The following is an 8,198-nucleotide window of genomic DNA, read 5'->3' as shown; positions in this document are numbered from 1 at the left end:
TTAAAAAAAATATAGGTACTAGCAGCGTCTTGTGATTTATACTGCTTCGTTAATGATCCTATGGAATTGGTCCAAATTTCATTAAATCGATTTTCTGTGGTTCAAGTGCGAAAGCGTATACAGACATTATTATATCAGGCTTACCATTTGTACATTTCTTGCATGATATCCTTTGCGACAGTAGTATCGTTCTTCATGGCAAGTTGGTCTCACCATTGTCACAAAAGTCCCATCTACACATCCTAATACCCCAGGAATACTGAATTTCTCATAGAATCTGCAATAAGAAATAAAAATAATTTGGAAAATCCAAAAGTGCACGCCTCATAATTTTTTTTAATAAATATTTATTAATTATTATTTTTGTTTATTTAATAACAATTAAACCACATCGAATCAGACCCTGAAAAATGAAAGGGTTCTATTCCTGAGCATACTCAAGCGTAAGAGAAAAAAAAAGACTCGATTAGTAAAGTATTTCGGTCGCTATCGTGTTAACAAGAAAAAGGATCCGCACATACAGACACACGGACGTCCAAGACAGAACTTTTTTAAACTGTTTTTTAACTAGTTTAAATAACAAAAATGACATCAAAAATATCATGAATGTTAAAAATAGTGTTTTTTCTTAATATGTGTGTGTATGTATTATCTTACAAGTGCAATGTATGATACATAAAGACATTTTAAGTTTGAAAAATCAGATGTTTTGCGCGAAGTGACAGTAGTACCCACCTCAACGCTTCGCTTATGAGGCGTGCAAAATCATTAAATATTTTTCATTAACATGATAGGTTTATTTAGGTAGGTACACAAACCTTGTTTTGAGTCTCAGTCTTTCTTCAGAATTTTGGGGAAATCTTATGTATTTTTTTACTATACTTGGATGGCTTAGGGCTTCTATGACCTCGTGGATACTACGAGATGCTGATGGCTGCGACACAAACGAATTTATGTGTTTTCCACATATCCTTTGATAGCTCCCAGTCGCAAAGAAAGAAAGTGCACATAACAACTGAAAAAAATTAATGAAATTTCTTGAAACTATCAAAATAAAAGGTACTTAATCTGATAAGGAAACCATCCATAATTAAAGTCGGTTAATAACTCAAAACGTTTTTAAAGAAACCGTAAGGGAGAGAAACTTTGGACTTTAACATAGGGTACCTACCACTTGAAAGGGTGACATCATAAAAAATAATCGGGGATTAGATGACGTTATCGTTAGTGGTTCTATGTTCTATGCGAGGAAGTTATGTTACCTACCTACATAATGGAATGTTTTACAGAGTTATGGGAAAGTTATCCCAATATTCACACGGGATCGGGACTTCCGCAGATGAAATCACGGGACCGATGACTATTGTAACAGTAACTTTTCATGACATTATGAATACACATATAAAGCACTTAGATACATACCTTGACTCTAGCAGTTAATCCTCTTCGTCGACGTTGAGGTTTTTTAACTAAAACTTTAATGTCTTCCATCACTTGAGAAACTAGTTCTTCCGATAAACGGTAGCATTCAACAAAATTTTTATTTCGATTAATAATTTGCATTTCCCGAATGCTGGTACTTTGCCGGCGACTTTCTATTATATTCACAGCATTAGCTTCTCGTATTATAGCACTTAATATAAAATAACGCGCCATTTTAGTAAAAAAATATATAAAATTTGTATCAAATTTGTTCCACAACCACTAACTCACTCACGAACTCGGCACATAATAGGCGAGTGAATTGCTGACAGGTGAATTCGTATTTGTAAATACTCGAACTCGACGTTCGAGGTGTAAAATTACCTTACAGAATGCCGAATTCATACTATAAACGTCAAAATCACAGACATGTACATATATTTAAGTAGACAACGCAAGTACCGCGATCTGTATGAAAACCAAGCGTGTCATATTTTTTGTACTGACCTTGACGCGTTATGACGTCACGAGCGCTTTTTAGTGATGTTAATTTCATTTTACGCTAAATCGATTAGGCCGCCACTCGCGCGGCGATTCTAGTATCGTCCTATCCCATCGAAGTAAATCGAAAGAAATCAGATCAAACTAGATCTATGTCTAAGAGGTAGTCAAATAAATGAATCGTAATCGATTACTAAATCGATTCAAGACAGAAAAATGATAATTACCATAGACAGAGGGATGATAAAATAAAGTTATAAACCTTTTAATATTCTAACAAGTAAACTAATGTGTTTTAGCTTTTTCTTACATATGCCCATTGAGTTACCATGTACTACGTACTAGAGAGGCCATCGAAAGAAAGTAATGAAACTGTCAATCAATCAATCTTTATGTCCCGTTGCATCGATCCATTTTCCTTTTATGTTCGGGTTACTTGGAAAACTGAAAAAACAAACATAGTCTAAGCAATAAGGAGTTTTCTTAAAAAACTCCCAAGATGACACTTTATAACTAATGGCGTCCATGTCATAATATTTATTTTTAGTACCTTTGTATTAAAATACTTAAAAGTTCTAGGTCAAGTCGTATTAAATGACAAAAAAAATCTATGCCTTTTTTTCTGAAAAATTGCTCCTTCAAATTATCATTTTTCTGTTCGATTATAAAATCGATTAGAATCGAGAACTGTTGCATCAAATGAACATCACTAACCACAAAATTGGACAGAAAAATGAGAACAGAAAAATGAGAAGACGCTATTCATTGCTTGTTATCATACGACGCGATCTTTACCGTGCCAAGTAAAAGCCGCAATGTATTCCGAATCATTTCGTATGATTTGGTATCCGTGTTTGTCACGATCGTTTTCCACAGATATTCTTTATTTGATTTTAAAATAAATAGTGCATATTCTGATTAGAAAATTACTTACCGGTGGAAGGAAACATCTATGCTAACTCGGCCACTCACAGCTGTGGAGTTTCTACAGTTTATAACGGCGCAATTCGGCATTTTACTTTATTCAGCTTCACGTCTTTCCTTGGCGAACTGCAAGCGCGGACTGAGTGTAGGCCAGCGTCAAGTAAGTTTCATAAACTTAGTTTGGACACGGGAAGTACATACACTCGCTTAGTCTATCTTGATACATGTCTGTGGTCAAAATACTCACTTAGCACAGTTCGCCTCGTCGCCGCTCTCGACGATGTGGCGCCACTAGTACTGTCGAGTTTTACAGAATACGAAATCGAAAACTCACCGCGGATTCCGCGTTCGAGTTTTTATAATAACCTTACAGAATAGCACTGCAGATTCCATTGGCGCAACGTAATTTTAAGTTTTCATTTTATATTCAATTAGCTTTATAGTTATTAATTGTTAAGACTTGCATCGAGCAAGACGTATTGTAATAAGTTTATATTAAAGTATTTCTAAGTGAATTCGTAGTTTTTTTTGGGGCCTCCGGCTGTCTGAAACATAATTTGTGTAATTGTTTATTTATTCTGAATCTTTAAGTTTATTGATTTTTATCCTTTACATAAGCTGTATTTAATAAAAAATGTTTAAAACTCGAATTTTCGAAATTTTTGATTTATAAGTTCTATGTAACGTTTTATAATTAAGTTATGGTATAATTAAATGTAGATTTCACTTTTGTACAGCTTAGACATTTTTCTGTATGGATACAGTGCCTTTCGATTTGAAGTTGGATAACATTTCATTTTATAGGTACTATTATAAAATTAAGAGCATGAAAGAAAAAAAAAAGCATTTCTTCATAATGCTATTGTTACCACAAAAAATATTTTCTTAATCGCAAATTTTAAGAGAAAATAAATTAAAATTAAAATTGATGTGGCGACGTTATACATACAGACGTTAGAACAAAGTCCACCATAAGAATGACGTCATTTAGGAATAAGACGATTTTTAAACATTAATAAAAACCTAAATATTTTCAAAAAGTAAAAATTACTGTTAGTTTTTATCTAGTTTTAATTAAAATAAAAATAAAAACAAGTAGCAAAAAATTTTGAAATGTTGTAATTTTGGAGCACCCTGTAAAGTCTGTATTTGTATGAACATAAGTGGAGATCGCGTCCACTTATTTTCATGCGTAAACGATGATATTCATACTCAACAGGTAACTTGGATTAACAAATAGGATAGGTTATATCCCGTAAATCCCACGGGAACGGGAACTATTTATTTATTGCACGCCTCATAAGCGAAGCGTTGAGGTGGGTACTACTGTCACTTCGCGCAAAACATCTGATTTTTCAAACTTAAAATGTCTTTATGTATCATACATTGCACTTGTAAGATAATAAATACACACACATATTAAGAAAAAAACACTATTTTTAACATTCATGATATTTTTGATGTCATTTTTGTTATTTAAACTAGTTAAAAAACAGTTTAAAAAAGTTCTGTCTTGGACGTCCGTGTGTCTGTATGTGCGGAGGATTTTCTTGTTAACACGATAGCGACCGAAATACTTTACTAATCGAGTCTTTTTTTTTCTCTTACGCTTGAGTATGCTCAGGAATAGAACCCTTTCATTTTTCAGGGTCTGATTCGATGTGGTTTAATTGTTATTAAATAAACAAAAATAATAATTAATAAATAATTATTAAAAAAAAATTATGAGGCGTGCACTTTTGGATTTTCCAAACTTTTTTCGTTTATTTCTATCTGAATAACCTATCAAAAGTAACATTCAATTGTGTAAATTTTATTTATTACGGATTCAACATCAAACAACTCTACGGTAAGTATCAAGGTGCGTATTAACTATAGAGCTATTATTTATTACCTTACCTACCTATATGTTATAGCTAATTACTGCTGGGCGCTGCAGCTGGCTGCGATTTCGTCCATGTATCTACTGAAAGGTTTCATGACATAATATGAGCACAGGGGAATAAAATAAAAAGACCAGTATGTACATCCAAAAATATTTATTTCAATGATTACAAATTATCCTTAATCTAATTTTGAAAATCTAACACTGAATTAGATTCCTTACAATATTATTCAAATTAATAACAAAATAACGTATTTTACGACAAATTAATATTGAACTAATTATGTAGTTAAAACACGAAAGCGCATTACCTTATTATACCAGCTGCATTAACCAAAAATTTTATATGATAATAAGTATAATATTTTCAACTGATATCAAAATGTACGAAAAATAGTACTTAATAAGTAATTGAACTGAGAACATAATTTAATATTCACACAAAGCTGTATTGTTTCGATATACGTTGTTTTTATTGTAAACTGCATTACATATTTTGATAAAAAAATACTGTAAAACAACAGATGATGAAATTTTCAAAATGAAAAAAAAAAATACAAATTTGCCGCGCAATCGACATTTGACAGCTCTACGACTGAATGAGGCGGTTAAAAAAGTTTGTATAATATTAATAGAAATAATTATCGAGATTTAAATTGCTCTACACAAGATTTATTTTGTTTGTTTTATTACTATACTTCTTAAAGACACAATTAACTCGTACTCGTAATACGATACCTTGGAGTTGGAGCGAAAATATTGTTTGTAATAATTTGGCTAGGAAAATACAACAAATCAAAAACACTATTTACTATGGAAAAAAAACCAGGAAGGTGAAAAACATATATTTACGATTTCGATGCACTCGACTTTTAGTAAAATAATAGGTAGGTAAAAATATTATTATGGTTTTGATCACAGACATATCTGTGGTTTTGATTTTAGCTACTAGTATCAGAAAGCTGCGTGTTCAATGCACGTCGAGGTCACACAACTGTGGAGGATACAGTAGACAATATACCTAATGAAGTTTTTCATCTTTTTATTTTACTGCAAATACAAAATAAAAATTAAACAATGGTAATGTAAATTCTAAACAAACTACTACCAAAATACAATTAGAACAAAAATCATTTGACTGGTTGATTTCACCCAGAGGCCAGAGGCGGCTCGTGACAAAATTGTATGGGTGTTCACTTGAAATAAAACAACGAAAATACAATAGCGTAGCGGGATAATTTATTACAAAAAAAAATGAGCACCACATTTTATAAATGTCTATAACACTAAAAATTACAAAGTACAGGCTATTTCAAAACGAATTCAATGATTATCAATAATTAGTAAATCACCGAATTTGCATTCGCGAGCGTACCTACGCGTAGGTATCCATAGTGTTTGTTTATACTAAAGGAATGGCAACGTCGCAATTGCTGCTGTCATGCGATGCGGCAACGTTGCGTGAGACTCAAAACGCTACCTGCTACGGTATGAACGATTGTTATAAAAATAAAAGTTATACATATTTGTTGGCGTAAACTATTTTATTCATCATTAATTTTGGAAAATAAATAATGTCAAAATTGATTACAATAAATAAATAAATAAATAAATAAATCATTTATTTGCACCATTAGATATATCTTACAAAAATTTAATGACCCAGGCTCCTAATATAGTTGTAAACTGTTTTTCAGGAGCCTGTGTTCACACTAATTTATATTACACTGTTACAATGGCGTATGTACACGAATTTATTCAGCTTTAGACATAATTTATTATAATATTATTTGTTACATTTCAACATTTGTTCATTATACATTATTATTAATTAATTACCTATTTAATAATTATGCATGCATTAAAAAAATAGAAAAAATAAAAAATAAAAATAGTTTATAATCCACTCGGTTAACCCTAGTGTGTGGACGTAAACCATGATAATTATGGTGTGTAGGTGTGAGAGTGTTGTATGAGAGTGTAGTGTTGGAGTGTAGTGTGTGAATGACTTTATTAGAGAAAAGAACTGTCCTAGTTAATAGAGTAAACGTTCAGTATTTAAATAATCAAAAGTAGAGAGCCAGTTTTTAATTTTAGATTTTATTTGGTAATTTGTACACCTAGTTACATTCTGGTAATTATTAAGGGCATTGTACATTTTAGGAGCCAAATGTTTATACTGTCTGTTAGCAAATTTACTCTTAGCCATCGGTACAGGGACGACTATTCTCCTGTTGAATTTCTTGATGCTGTTAAATGAGCATTGTCGATGGAAACGTCTAATACATTTATAAATAAACAATTTCCTAGCACTAAGTACCATAGTCCTCTCATACAAGAGGGCGGTTGGGTAGCGAAACGATTCTTTGATGGCTACTTTCAGCAAGGCCCTCTGAGCTCGTTCAATTTCTATGAAATGGCTTTTTGCAGCTCCACCCCAAGCAGTTAAACAGTAGAATAATAGAGATTCACCTAAGGCCTTATAAATCTGCAAAATTAGGTTGAAGTTAGCAAAAGTCCTCAATGTCTTAAAAATAAACAGCAACCGCCGGATTCTCATTGACACGTGCGCTATTTGGAGCTTCCAATTGAGCTTGTCATCGAGAATTATTCCTAAATACTTAATCTGCGTAGCCCTGCTTATGGATGGACACATGCATTGCGATTGGAAACTATGAGAACTACGATTGCAGGGAAACACATGTAATTTGAGCGACTTATTTACTGGTTCTAAAGCGGAAGTTTTGCTGAAGCAGAGGTAATTAGTTTTAGCGCAGTTAAGACTTAAGAGGCTATCTTCAAGCCATGCCGTTACTTCACCGAGACCACATTCTGTACCTTCAAATAATTGTTTCCACGTTTTGGCCTTAAATATTATGACTGTGTCATCGGCAAACATGGTGATTTCGCCGCCGTTTAGTTTGAGCTTACATAATTCGTTTACATAGACAAGAAAAAGTGTAGGTCCTAATGTACTTCCCTGGGGGACTCCATACAAGCAATGTTCTTCCGTACTTAAAGAGCCTTCCAGACGAACAACTTGAGATCTATTAGATAGATAGTCTCGGAACCAGTCAAGAGTAACACCTCTTACTCCCGAATTTTCCAACCTGGCCAAGAGTATCGGAATTGAGACGGTGTCAAACGCTTTCTTTAGGTCTAGGAAGACACCCAAGCACTTATAGCCATCATCTAAATACGAAGAAATTAAAGTAGTGAGTCTCAGAGTGGCATCTTCAGTGGATTTTCCACACCTAAAGCCAAACTGATGGTTATGCAGTAGATTTTTCTTTTCCAAAAAGCTCATAAGTCTCCTGTTAACGCATTTCTCTAACACCTTAGAAAGGGTACATAATAAGGAAATTGGCCTATAATTTGTCGGTGAGAGTTTATTACCTGATTTATAAATTGGAGTGACTATCGCCTTTTTAAAGCTATGCGGAAAGATTCCAGTTGAAAAGCTTGT

Source organism: Colias philodice, chromosome 32 (assembly GCF_061535455.1).
Source record: "Colias philodice isolate Cphi_HAF_F1 chromosome 32, ilColPhil1 Martin Lab GWU primary, whole genome shotgun sequence".
Lineage (NCBI taxonomy): Eukaryota > Metazoa > Arthropoda > Insecta > Lepidoptera > Pieridae > Colias > Colias philodice.
The sequence above is the reverse complement of the archived record's forward strand: the minus strand, read 5'-3'. Positions refer to the sequence as shown.